Consider the following 15,491-nt stretch of genomic DNA (forward strand, 5'->3'; position numbering starts at 1 on the left):
TCAAGAATACTTCAATTGTTATTGATAAGCAAGTAGTATTGAAGACCATAAGACATAGGAGCAGAATTAGGACACTTGATCCTATCGAGTCTGTTTTGCCATTTGATCATAGCTGATATATTATTCCTCTCAACCCCATTCTTGTGCCTTCTGCCCGTACCCTTTGATGTCCTTGCTAATAAAAAATCCATCACTTAATTTACTTCAAATATACTTAAAGACTTGGCCTCCACAGTTGTCCATGACAATGAATTCCACCGTTTATCACCCTCTGGCCAAAGAAATTCACCCTCATCACTGTTCTAAATGGGTGTTCCTCTATTCTGAGGCTGTACCCTCTGGTCCTAGACTCAAACACCATAGGAAACATCCTCTCCACATCCACTCTGTCTAGGACTTTTAATATTCAATAGGTTTTAATGCGATCCTCCCCTCATTCTTCTCAACTCCAACGAGTACAGGCTCTGAGCCAAAAATGCTTTATTTGTTATCCCTTTCATTCCAAAAATCATTCTTGCAAATCTTTCCCGCATCTTCCCCAATGCCAGTGTATTTTTTCTTAGATAAGGGGCCCAAGTATGCTCTGAATACTCCAAGTGCTATCTGACAATGCTTTATCTTTATCTTATCTTTATCTTTATGAATGCTTTATCTGACCAAGTGCAATCTGACCAAGGCTTGCTGGTGGCTGATGAGGCCAATACAAGCCAGGCAGACCCGGCCGCAGTGGCTTCAAGGGAAAAGTCTGGGAGGATGGTTGTAGACGTGGGTGTGTCCTTCGGCTTGCACAATTTTTTTTAGGCAGAGTGCACCTCAACTCTGAATACTTAGAATACTTCTTCATCTTTTGGGTCTATCTTTTCTGTTCCTTCCAAATTGTCCCAGAAACTCCAGCAATTGCAACTCTGCCATCATCCTTGCTAGTGTCCCCTTCCAATCAACTTTGGCCAACTCCTCTCTCATGTCTCTGTAATTCCCTTTACTCCACTGTAATACTGATATTCTGACTTTATCTTTTCCCTCAGTGGCTACTTAATTAGGTACTTCTTGGACCTAATAAAGTGGCCACTGAACGTATGCTCTTGGTCTGCTGCTGTCAGCTATCCACTTCAAGGTTCAACATGTTGCGTGTTCAGAGATGCTCTTCTGCATACCAGTGTCATAACACACGGTTATTTGAGTTATTGTCACCTTCTTGTCAGCTTGAACCAGTATGGCCATTCTTCTCTGACTTTTCTCCTTGACAAGGCATTTTTGCCCACAAAACTGCCACTCACTGGATTTTTTTTTTGTTTTTCACACCATTCTCTATGAACTCTAGAGACTGTTGTGTGTGAAAATCCCAAGAGATCAGCAGTTTCTGAGATATTCAAACCACTCCATCTGGCACCTTAGGTCCAGGTTCAGAAACAGTTGGTAGCCTTCAACCATTAGGTACTTGAACCAGCATAGATAACTTGACTCACCTCAACTCTGAACAGATTCTGATAACCTATAGATTCATTTTCAAGAACTCTACAACTCATGCTCTCTGTATTGTCTATCTATCTATTTATTTTTTGATTTACATAGTTTTTTACACATTGGTTATCTATCAGTCTTTGCTTGCGTGTAGTTTCTTATTGATTCTATTTTATTTGTCTGTTCTGCTGTGAACAGCTACAAGAAAATGAATCTCAAGGGAGTTTATGTACTTTAATACTGAATTTACTGTGAACTTTGAAATGGAGAATTAAAGTGAAAGGAACCTGGAGGCTTGGGATCCTGCTGCAATCTGAAAAAGGTGCTCTGCACTGTTCCACATTTTGTTTCTCAAATGAACGAGCGACTAACTTTTGACAATGCATATTCCATTTAGTATTGGAGTAGTAATAGAAGTAATTACTCTTTATTTGCAATTTATACAGTACAGAAATAAGCCAAGTTCATTTCACTTTTGGAAAGAAAATTGATATCAAATGGTATGATCTGACTAAGTTTTTGTGTATGGAGACACAAGTGTGTGCAGATGCAGGAATCTGGAGCAACACACAGAACACTGGAGGAACTCAACAGATCAGGCACAGCATCTATAGAGAGAAATTGGAAGTCAACATTTTGAGGCAATGCTTTCATCTGAAATGTAAGATGGAGAGGGGATAGGCATATAAAAAGGTGGAGGGAAGAGATGGAGCAAGAGCTGGTAGTTGACAGATGGATTCAGGTGGGGAGTGGGGTGGTAATAAGCAGATGGGGAAGCAAAGAGTGGGAATGGTGCCAGAAGCTGGGAGGTGATAACCAGAAGTGTCAATCTCTGATGACGATGTAATATGATGATAATGAAGCTGGAGCATGAAATAGAGAGAGGGGTTAGAGAGGGCAAAAGGGTGTAGTGGGGGAGGGAAACCAGTAGGAGGAATTAGGGCAAATAGAAAGGGTGGGGGAGGTGAAAGAGTTACAGTAATGGTGGCTAGAAGATCAGGATATATTCATGCACAAAAATTACTTTTGGAAGTGATGATACACAGTTATAACTACTTAAACAAAAGTCAAAGCACTTGGTCCACAAAGGAATATTGTTCAATAATTACTGTGAAAATCACCAGACATCATAAACGGAAAACAATCTACTTGGAAAACTTGATCATAATTTAGTAATAACCTGATGCTTAGTAATTTGAATTACTTTCACTATCTTTCACAGCAATGACTAAAAATAAACAACTAGATCTCATTTTACACTACATTAAAAAAGAGTATGAGTTTAAAATAGCTTACACATCAAAATAGACAATTAAGAACATAAAAACATCATTTGCAATTGTTCTAAGGAAGGATGAAGTTGGTATATTTTGCATATATCTAATAGTAAATTAAGTGTTGCTTCATTTCTGCTTATGAGTTGAAGATATTACAAATTGCAAATCCTTCTCGAAGAATATTAAAGACACACTGCTGTAGAAGCTATGACAACATCAAAATGTAAATTAGTTTACTGACATGTGATTATTAGAGGAGGATTTAAGTCAGAATGTTATAGTAGATTTTACTAAACTGACAGGGCACTTACAGTACATCAGCTGTCTCTGCTGAGGTTGAATATACAATACTGACAAAGAAAACTGACATTTTAATAGAAGACAATTCAGTAAGTACTGATTCATAACTGGGAGGTGGAAGTACTGTATGTAAGACATGAATTTATTCTCTGACAGCAGACAGTTGACAGCAGCATGCAGTATAGCTGTTATATATAGTACTGGCTAAGTACAGGAAATCCTTAGGAACATAAACTCAAGAACAATTTGATGTTTTCATAACAGGCACAATGGAAATAATGTCAGCAAATCAACTTGACCATTTTTCTCTAGAAGGTAATTTTAATTCGGAAATAAAATTACTTTCTCTCGAATAATTATTGTTCCCAGCATATGATATGGAATTTACTCCAATATGCTTCCACTGGTTTATGGTCAAGTTCATTTTGTGTCTTTTGTTCCATGACCTGTTACAGCTGTGCACCCACATATGAGGCTCTGTCTCTTTCTGTGCGGTTATTTGTTAATATGCAATAAATTCTCAGGAGCACTTCAGAGAACAACCCCAAGGAAAAATGGAACCACCTCTTAAAGAGTGCCAGTAGTTTCTCAGATTTTGTGTTCCTTCTGCTTCTGGAATAAGAGTTCTCGTGTGCAAAGTACAAGTAGGAAAAAAGTAAATACAAAAGAAAACTTCAGCTAATAATCAACATTATTACAGATTAAAAATGCTGTTTTTAATCCTTATTTGAAAAATGCAAAACTGCATTGTGTTGCTATCCAGAATATAACTGGTTTCAAAGGTACTCCTATCGCATCATATGCAGTCACCATAACATTCTTAGTGTTAGTCATACATTTACAAAATTATCATTGCAGAAACAAGCTATGACAGATCAAACACGTTTAGGTATTTTTCTCCACATCAGTCACTTGATTTTACTTCATATAAATAAATGTTTAATACTCTTCTTGTTCAAGCAGGAATTAAATTTATTTTTAAATCATCTACATACTAAATAATAGTAAATAATATTTCAAACCTACTTACAGACTTTTTTCAACCCTTGATGTTTTGCAATTATCTTAAATTTATGCTATTGGACTATCATCTCAACAGCACAGAAATTTTTATAGCATTCTTTCTATGGTTCAGAATAATTATATTTAAAACAATTATGTTCCTTAACTTTTTCAGGTCTGGCACAGCTAAAACTGCTCAAGCATTTACATAACAATTACTGTTCTTCCTAAATGATAACCTAATGAATGCTTCTGCAAAGATTCCATAGCTTTATATGCTAACTATAATCAAATGCCCAAATCTGCACTTGATTATATAACTGCAGCCTCACCAGTTCCACAAGCATAATTTTCTTGCTCACTGTTTACAAATCCATGTTATTTGCCTTTTTAAGTTTCATTAAGGCATTTTTTAAAATTTTGTGATGTTACAAGGACATTTAAGTTCTTCTACTGTCACCAACAATGTTAGCAGTTTAAAGACATAATTGTCTAGAAACTTAATCACATAATACAGCTTTTTTCCAGCAATATGCAGCTGAAATCAATTCTCCCCAAAATAAAAAGTAATGACCAATTTTAAGTTGTTTCATGCTACTCCAGAGATTCAATTAGGCAAAACTGAATGTGAGCGTGGAGCAAACTTGATTTCCAAAGGTCAATCAGGAGTCAATTCAGATTTTTTGTTGCACTTTTGAACTGAGATTCCTAGCTTTCCTTTAATACTTCGGATAAACCCCCTCTCCTAAACATTCCAGCACACCATAGACAACTTTCCAAGTTTGCTATCCACCACTGTCTCCAACCTCCAGAGCAACTTGCACGGTTACTCCAGCCTGATCTTGATTCCTACAAGCTCCCCTCATTAACTCCTGACTACGTGCCACAATTCTTTTAAATAATCTCCTCCCCCACCTTCTCCCACTCCAACCCAAGACTTGATCATTTTTTGCTGTTTTCCAAAGTTCCTTCCAGCTCCACCCTATTCTTTCTCTGCCTGGAAACCCACCAGGTTGTACATCCAAGGATGAAATGTGCAGTACAACTTTGTCAAGATCTGACATGCAACAGATAATGCAGCAAGGGCTCACAAATGTCTTAAAATATTACATTTCAACAACAGTTCAATTGCTAAGTTACTGGTAGCACTGTTCAACTGATAGTGGCTGCTTCAGAGGCATTGCCAAATTATTGCTGTAACCAACTCCAGTGTGTTTAGAGACACAAATGATTGCCAATGTTGGAATCTGGAGCAAAGAAACAAACTGCTGGAGAAATTCAGCAAGTCAAGCAGGGGAAAAAAGGGTGATTAATGTTTCAGGTCAAGACCCTAAATCAAAATTGAATGTGCAGAGGGAAGATAAATGTGTTATTATGTTGTTCGGTCCCTCACTGTCATGAGGGCATCCACAGTTTATCTCCACTGACAAAACAATCCTTTTTGTGGCTGTTAATAAGATGCACTTCATTAGACTAAAAGTTTAATTCCAAGATCATTATCAAGCATTCCAGGTCACTGCGCTGCGGTGATTAGTAAAAAGGCAATTGAAATTGACGAAGACAGAGTTACTCGGCTTGGGGGGGAGGTGTGTGTGTGTGTTCGTTCCAAGTATATGCAGTATTCACTTCATTTACAGGTGTGGGTCAATGTGTGGCTGTCCATTTACATGCAACTCTGCCTCTGAACAAATGACAACTTTGAAATTAAAAGGCAAGTATTGTAGAAAGATATAACAATTGCAGTCACATCTGCAGGACACAGACTAAGCATCATGCAGTGACTGACTCCTCCTTACATCCCAAAAGCCTTTATCTATCAATGTTGCACAAAGAAGAGAGTGATGGAATGCTCTCCAATTACATAGATAAGTGCAGCAGAAATACCACTCCAAGTATTCTCAAGAGTGCAGGAAATTCACAGATGAGTAAGTACCTGATTGTTGAGCAGGTCAGTAACTTAAGTACTGCTGATTAAAATGCATATAATAAAGGGTAAACAAGCCATCTGCTACATAGAACAGCTTGTAGGATAAATCATCAATTTCAAAATTACAAAAATCATAAATTTCCAAGTTTTGAAGGTACTTTCAAAAGTATCTAAGAACAGAGCATTTAGTGACGAGGAGATGGAAGAGGGGAGAATAGGAGATTTAGAGGCAGGCTAAGGTAAATAGTATTCTATTAAAGGCATACTTTAAGAAATGAATAAAACAATGTGAACTTTAAAATGAATATATGAAGCAATCAACCATTGAGAAAAGGATAATTTCATATATAGATAAGGATATTTGAAAAATAGGGCTATTGACTACAGGAGGAAGGAACCAGAGATCCATGAGCCAGTGCTCATTAGAGATCAGATGTAACTTTAAATTCCTTGGCATCATCATTTTAGAGGATCTGTCCTGGGACCAGCACGTAAGTGCCATCACAAGGAAGTCACAGCAGCAACACTACTTTCTCAGAAGTTTGTGCAGATTTGGCATGTCATCTAAATCCTTGACAAACTTGTACAGATGCACAATTAAAAGTATCCTGACTGATTGTATCATAGCCTGGTTTGGAAACACCAATGCCTGCGAATGGAAATGCCTACAAGAACAGGAGATCCAATCCAGTTCATCATAGGAAAAACCTTTCCCACCATTAAGCACACCTACAAGGAGCGCTACCAGAAGAAAGCAGCATCCATCATCAAGGATCCCATTAAGGAGCACACTAATTTCTCAATTTCTGGATTCTTTCAGGCTATTCTAGTGGTGTTTAGTATTGTGGCTTTCTAAAGGTTTACATAAATATTGCCAGGTAGGTCTAACTGTTTAATGCTATTGTGTAGTGACTTTGGGATGATACCAGTTGAAAATACCAGTTCACTGTTCATATTCCATAGTCCTTGAATTTCCTCTTTGAATTCAGCATATTTCTGGCATTTTCATTTATTCATTTCGGTATCTTGTATGTGTTTGGAATGGCTATATCTATTAGGTTGTTCTTGCTTATTTATCCTGCAATATAATGTCTGGATGGTTATTATTGATAGCCCTATCTATAATAATGGATCAGTCATAATATAATTTGTAGGACTTAGACTCCAACCTTGTATTTATAGTAAGGCAAATACAAGCAACAACATTGCACTCAATGTCAGCAAGAAGGAAGAGCTGATTGTGGACTTCAGGAAAGGTAAGATGAAGGAACAGGAACTAATCCTCATAGAGGGATCAGAAGTGGAGTGAGTGAGCCATTTCAAGTTCCTGGGTGTCAAGACCTTTGAGAATCTAACCTGATCCCAATATATCGATGCAGCTATATAGAAGGCAAGATAGAAGGTATATTTATTCATTTGAACAGATTTGGTTTGTCAACTAAAACACTTCAAAACTTCTATCGATGTACCATGGAGAGCATACTGTTAGGCTGCATCACTGTCTGGTATGGGGGGGGGGGGGGGGGAGGAGGTTACTGCATAGGATGAAAGAAGCTACAGAAATTCATAAAACTAGTCAGCTCCATCTTGGATACTAGCCTCCAGTTTCCAAGACATCTTCAAGAAGTGGTGCCTCAGAAAGGTGAGGTTCATTAGTAAGGGCACCCGTCACCCAGGACATGCCCTCTTCTGCCATAGTTGGATGCAATAGCAAGGGAGATGAGGCTGAGTACAGGGCTACCGTGGGAAACTTTGTCACATGGTGTGAGCAGAATCATCTGCAGCTTAATGTGAAAAAGACTAAGGAGCTGGTGGTGGACCTGAAGAGAGCTAAGGCACCAGTGACCTGTTTCCATCCAAGGGGTCAGTGTGGACATGGTGGAGGATTACAAATATCTGGGGATATTAATTGACAATAAACTGGACTGGTCAAAGAACACTGAGGCTGTCTACAAGAAAGGTCAGAGCTGTCTCTATTTCCTGAAGAGACTGATGTCCTTTAACATCTCCTGGAAGATGCTGAGGATGTTCTATGAGGCTGTGGTGGCCAGTGCTATCATGTTTGCTGTTGTGTGCTGGGGCAGCAGGCTGAGGGTAGCAAACGCCAACAGAATCAACAAACTCATTCGTAAGGCCAGTGACATTGTGGGGGGTGGAACTGGACTCACTGATGGTGGTGTCTGAAAAGAGGATGCTGTCCAAGTTGCATGCCATCTTGGATAATGACTCCCATCCACTCCATAATGTACTGGTTAGGCACAGGAGTACATTCAGCCAGAGACTCATTCCACCCAGATGTAACACTGAGCGTCAAAGGAAGTCATTCCTACCTGTGGCCATCAAACTTTACAACTCCTCCCTCGGAGTGTCAGACACCCTGAGCCAATAGGCTGGTCCTGGACTTATTTCCACTTGGCATGATTAACTTATTATTATTTAATTATTTATGGTTTTATATTGTGATATTTCTTCACTTTTCTTGGTTGGTGCGGCTGTAATGAAACCCAATTTCGCTCGGGATCAATAAAGTATGTCTGTCTTCTTATTGTTACCATCAGGAAAGAGGTACAGGAGCCTCCTCTGTCATAATTTCCCCTTTCTTTGTCCCCTCTTTCTACATTATCATGTATTGCACTGAACTGCTGCTAAGTTAACAAATTGCATGACTAAATGCCCATGATAATAAACCTGATTCAGATAAAGTATGGTGTCTTTTATAAATTGTTATTTTAAAGGAAGATTTGGTAAATGATGTTTGCCACTTGAATGTGCCTGTGTAAGTAATCAGATTGAGTTATAAACTGCTGCACGATCCCATAATATGTTGGATTGTTTCTGGTTTCTCTTGGCATTTTCTGCATTTATCATCTTGAATTTGTTGGTCTTTTATTATGTATTTTTAAATCATTTTTTCTATTAACCACCTAGAACTATATTGCCATAAGAAACCCCTCTGTTTCAGGGAAGAGCTCTCCAACTCTGAGCCAGGCATTTGATACTTCCGTGTCAGTATCTAGCTTTCTCAGGTCACAGAGATGACTTCCATGGGGTAAATGCTCTTCCATAGGCTCTTCTATAGTGACAATTTCTTCACTTTTTCACATTGTGTTCTCATTTAAGTTTGTGTTTTGTAATTCTTATTAGGATTGCTAAACCCTGTTTTCATTGATGAAAGTATATTCTTAGAAGTTTTATCTGACTGTTGTATAAATTTTTATGTCTGTTATTCCTCCTCCTCCTTCTATCCTAGGTAGTATTGATCTAAGTGTGTTCGAGTATACATAGTTTACTAAAACTTGTTTCATTTCTTATATTTCTTTGTAAGTTCTCCAGATTGGTTTCAATTCGAGATATTATGCTAAAATAATACATTAATATGGGTATAGCAAAAGTATTTATTGCAACACACACAAAATGCCAGAGGAACTCAACAGGTCAGGCAGCATCTATGGAAATGAATAAACAGTCGATGTTTCAGGCCGAGACCCTTCATCCAGACTGAAAAAGAAAGGAAAGCATTCATTGCATTTGCTACATTTTTACTATTGATAGATTTGGTAGATTTTCTTAAGCCTTTAAGTAAATTTTGTTGAAAGGTTTCCTTTGTTGCAATATGGTCTATTTTCGTTGCTTGTTGATTACCCAAATACTTATATGTTTCATGTACATCCATCAGTTGCATTGTACCTTGCTACTTTGTTCTCTGTTCTATTAGATCTATGGCATTTTTATGTTTAATGTTCTGCACTTATCTAGTCCAAAGTTCATGTTTATATCTTACGAAAATTGTTCTATTTGAATTAATTGCTTCAGCTGTACTGATGAAGAAGCATACAATTTCAAATCAGCCATGTACAACAGATATGTCAAGGTATAATTTGTTTGGTTGTTTTTGATTGGATACACTATTTTCGTCCAATTCAGTAACTTAGAGAGCAAGTTTAAAGCTAAACAAATCCATAGCGGGCTTAGAGAGTCTTTCTTTCTTTTTCAATCTTTTTATTAAATTTCATATATAAAAAAAAACAACACATAATAATGAATAGATTACAGATTCAATAAACTTGAGATTACATTAGTAATAGGATAATAATATCCTATTAAAACATCCATCAACAAAAGGTACATAAATCAATCAAGTCTATATAAATATATATGAAAAAAAAACAAAAATAATCATCGAAAAAAGAAAAAAAAATTAAAATTATATATGAGAAAAAATATATATTGAAAAAAAATACTAAACTAAAACTAACATGGGCAATAATAGCACTTTATAAATATATAAAGGCGTCAAGAAAAGAACTCCGGAACTCCATACCTGAACAAGGATAAGTAGAGAAAAGGATCTGAAATAGGCCAAATTAATTCATATGAAAGTGTCGAATAAATGGTCCCCAGGTTTCTTCAAATTTAATTGAAGAATCAAAGATAGTGCTTCTGATTTTTTCCAAACTCAAATAAGAAATAGTTTGGGAGAACCACTGAAATATAGTAGGAGGATTTACTTCTTTCCAGTTTTGTAATATAGACCTTCTGGCAATTAATGTTACAAAGGCAATCATTCGTCTGATTGAAGGGGAAAGCTGATTGCCATCTTCATTTGGTATACCGAAAATTGCAGTAATAAAATGGGGTTGTAAATCGATATTCCATACTGAAGAAATGACATCAAAAATGTCCTTCCAATAGTTATGTAAAGTGGGACATGTCCAAAACATGTGAGTCAATGAAGCCACTTCTAAGTGACATCTGTCACATTGAGGATTAATATGCGAATAAAATCGGGCAAGCTTATCTTTAGACATATAAGCTCTATGTACAATTTTAAATTGTATTAAAGCATGTTTAGCACAAATAGAGGAGGAATTAACCATCTGTAAAATTTTTTCCCATTTATCTGTTGATATATTACATCGAAGTTCTTTTTCCCATTCTTGTCTAATTCTATCCGATATTTCTGGCTGTATCTTCATAATCATGTTATAAATAAAAGCTACTAATCCCTTCTGACAAGAATTAAAAGTAAAAATCAAATCTGAAAAATCCGATGGAGTTGAGTTAGGAAAAGATGGAAGAATTTTATGTAAGAAATTTCTAATTTGTAAGTATCTAAAAAAATTAGATTTAGGTAATTCAAATTTGTTGGATAGTTGATCAAAAGACATCAAAGTACCTTCAAAAAAAAGATCACGAAAACATTTTATACCTTTCCTTTTCCATATACTAAAAGCTTGATCTGTCAATGAAGGTTTAAAAAAAAAATTACATAAAATAGGGCTGTCCAGAGCAAAGTTTTTCAGATTAAAGAATTTGCGAAATTGAAACCAAATTCGTAGTGTATGTTTAACAACAGGGTTAGATATCTGTTTATTGAATTTGGCTAAATCAATAGGAAGAAAAGAACCAAGAACGGAAAATATAGAATATCCCTTAACCTCACTACATTCCAAATTTACCCACTGTGGGCACACAGGTGAATCCAAATCTAGTTTCCAGTACATTAGGTTACGAATATTATTCGCCCAATAATAAAATCTAAAGTTAGGTAAAGCTAGACCACCATCTTTTTTAGACTTTTGTAATTGCCTTTTGCTTAACCTAGGATTTTTATTTTGCCACACAAATGAGGAAATTTTTGAATCAATATTATCAAAAAAAGATTTAGGAATAAAAATTGGTAAAGCTTGGAATAAATATAAAAATTTCGGTAAAATCATCATTTTAATAGCATTAATCCGACCAACTAATGATAAAAATAAGGGAGACCATCTAGTAGTAAGTTGCTGAATTTGATGAAGCATAGGTAAAAAATTCAGTCCAAATAAATCTTTATATTTCTTGGTGATTTTTATACCTAAATAGATAAAGTTATCAGTAACAACTTTAAATGGCATCCTATCACTCAATAAAGTTTGCGCGTTTAAAGGGAATAACTCACTCTTATCTAAGTTTAACTTATAACCAGAAAAGCTACCAAATTGAGCCAACAAGGATAAAATAGCAGGAATAGACCTACTAGGATTAGAAATATATAACAACAAATCATCAGCATAAAGCGATAATTTGTATAACTTCTCATTACGGGTAATACCAAAAATATTAGGAGACTCACGAATAGCAATAGCTAAAGGTTCTAATGCAATATTAAATAATAAAGGACTTAAAGGACAACCTTGTCTCGTACCACGAGATAATTGAAAAAAAGAGGATCTATAATTATTTGTAAGAACAGAAGCAACAGGTTTATAATATATTAATTTAATCCATGATATAAAATTAGGACTAAAATTAAAGTTTCTCAATGCATTAAATAAATATGTCCATTCAACTCTATCAAAGGCTTTTTCAGCATCTAATGAGATAACACATTCTGGGGTTGTAGGTAATGAAGTATAAATTATGTTAATCAATTTTCTAATATTAAAAAAGGAATACCGATTCCTAATAAAACCAGTTTGATCTTCTGAAATAATCTGTGGTAATATCTTTTCTAATCTAATGGCTAAAATTTTTGTAAGAATCTTAGAGTCTACATTTAATAATGATATAGGGCGATAAGATGCACATAAAGTAGGATCTTTATCTTTTTTAAGAATTAGAGAGATAGTAGCTTCATAAAACGATTGAGGTAGTCTCTTCTTAACAAACGCATCATTAAAGATTTCACATAGCCAAGGAGAAAGCAATAAAGAAAAAGTTTTAAAAAATTCTACAATAAAACCATCAGGACCAGGAGCTTTCCCTGAATTCATTGATGAGGTAGCCTCTCTTATTTCATCCATAGAAATAGGAGCATCAAGCAAGCTACAATCTTCATCTATCAGTTTAGGAATATTCAAGTTATTAAAAAAATTATCCATCGTAAACCGGTCACCGTCAAATTCTGATTGATATAAAGATTTATAAAAATCTTGAAAAGTGTTATTGATTTCTTTATAATCAGTAGTTAAATTACCGTCTTGTTTACGAATTTTAATAATTTGTCGCTTAGTCGAAATAGCTTTTAATTGATTAGCTAACAATTTACCAGTTCGATCACTATGAATATAAAATTGAGCCCTAGTCTTAATTAATTGATTCTCAATTGAAGAAGATAATAATAAACTATGTTCCATTTGAAGCTCAACTCTCTTCTTATAAAGTTCTTTGGTAGGAGTAACGGAATAAATCTTATCAATTTCTTTAATTTTATCCACCAATAAAGCTATATCTGAATATCTTTGTTTTCTTTTACCAGCGGAATATGAAATAATTTGTCCACGAATAAAAGCCTTGAAAGAGTCCCAAAGTATTCCTTTATCAATCTCTTCATTATAGTTTGTTGAAAAAAATAAGTCAATTTGTTGTTTTATGAAGGTAATAAATTCTGGATCTTGAAGTAAAGTAGCATTAAGTCTCCAAGATCTAGTATTGATAGAAGAGTCCAGAATCTTGATAGATAACTTCAAAGGCGCATGATCCGAAATAGCAATAGAATCGTATTTACAATCAATAACATCTGTTAATAAACGATGATCAATAAGGAAATAATCAATTCTAGAATAACTATGATATACATGTGAAAAAAATGAAAATTCTTTATCTTTAGGGTTCAAAAACCGCCATATTTCAGTAATTCCAGAATCAACCATAAAAGAATTAATAAGTAAAGCTGATCTATTCGGAAGAGTTCAAATAGGTTTAGATCTATCCATCGAAGGATTCAAACAACAATTAAAGTCTCCACCCATAATCAACATATATTCATTCAAATTAGGAAGAGAAGTAAATAAACGTTTAAAAAATTCAGGACAATCAAAGTTTGGAGCATAAATATTAACTAAAACAACTTTCCGATTAAAAAGTAAACCAGTTATCAACAAAAATCTACCCTGTGGATCAGAAATAATTTCATAATGTGTAAACGAAATTGAGGCGTCTATAAAAATAGACACACCCCTAATTTTAGCGGTACAATTTGAGTGAAATTGTTGACCTTTCCAGAACCTAAAAAAACGTTGATTATCCTCCCTCCTAATATGGGTCTCCTGTGCAAAAATAATATTAGCGTTCAATCTATGGAATACTTTAAATATTTTTTTACGTTTAATCGGATGATTTAAACCATTAGTATTCCACGAGATAAAGTTAATAGATTTATCCATCATACCAATATTAATTGTGTGTATCATAAAAGGTTAAAAAGACACATAACCCACAATTTAGGAAGAAGGAAAATTGATTCAGGAGCAACCGGAGATCCTGACACCTCAACAATATTAACAATTTAAAGTCAGCCCATAAACTAAAAGCAAAAAAATAAAAAGCAAAAGCATGAAAAAAGATCCCTCCCCCCTCCCCCCACCCTTTGAAAGAAAGCCAAGCGGCAGGCGCATAAACTAATACTAATATTACCCCCATTTCAAGATGGCAGCTCCATAAGAAAATTTTTTTAAGAAAAAACTATATAACACCCCTAATTAAAATATAGAGTTGCAAAAAAAAAATTATATATATATATATATATACCTACATATATATATATATATACATACACATACACACACATATCAGACAAATCAAAAAAAAAACTAAAATAGTAAAACCAGAAAAATCATTAATAAAAAAAAATGAACATTAAAGTTTAAAAATGTAATACACCTTTAAAAAAGAAATTCCATATTCAGATACAAAGATGACGTTTCACAAGCCAAGACTTATGGGAAGAAGAAACGACATTTTGAGAAAGCCATATTACAAAATATGAATATAAATTCAGCAATCTAATAAGAAAATTTAGTAAAAAAAAGTTATCAAAATAGAATTTTTTTTTTAAAAAAAAGATTTAATAGACACTACAACATATATATAAAAAAAGACTAAAAAAAAAGAATTCAAAACCTTTGTTCCATTTCTAAATACAGGCAAGCAAATAAACGCTTATAAAAAGTAAAGACTTATGGGAAGAAGAAACGACATTTTGAAAAAATAATTCATTATTACAAAATACAAATGTGTATAAAAAAGGATATTATAAAAATTAAAACAGCATCTATAAGCAATAATAATAGTAGTAAAAAAAAAGACCCAGATCCATAGTTCAAAATAAAAAGTTATAACCCAACTTCCAGGGTTAAAACTTAAAATGAAATGACATCCTCTCTCCAAAAAAAAAATCTTCAATGTAACTCATAGTTCAAGTTGCACTAGAGGATCGATATTCTTCAACAAATTTCTTCGCTTCTTCAGGAGTGTTAAAAAAGTGTAGACTGTTGTCGGGCAGCACAATTCTAAGCTTCGCTGGATATATTAAAGCTTGTTTAAATCCAATCGAATGAATCTCTGCCATCACTGGTTTAAAAGCGATCCTGGCTTTCATTACTTCATAAGAATAATCCTCAACAATTCGAAATGAGTAATTTTTGTAGGAGATCATACCTTTTTTACGAGCTAATCGAATTAGAAGCTCTTTCTCACGAGGATAATGAAGGCGAACAATCACCGCTCGAGGTTTATCAGGCACAGACGAAAGCCTCGCAACT

The 15,491-nt window shown here is 34.7% G+C and overlaps 1 protein-coding gene across 1 annotated transcript in view; it reads right to left on the reverse strand.

The window, feature by feature from the left end:
- Positions 1 to 15,491, reverse strand: part of tmem132e (transmembrane protein 132E) — a 553,547-nt gene that overhangs the window by 281,667 nt on the left and 256,389 nt on the right. The gene's annotated exons all lie outside the window — the stretch shown is intronic.

This window comes from Hypanus sabinus, chromosome 6 (assembly GCF_030144855.1).
Source record: "Hypanus sabinus isolate sHypSab1 chromosome 6, sHypSab1.hap1, whole genome shotgun sequence".
Classification (NCBI taxonomy): domain Eukaryota; kingdom Metazoa; phylum Chordata; class Chondrichthyes; order Myliobatiformes; family Dasyatidae; genus Hypanus; species Hypanus sabinus.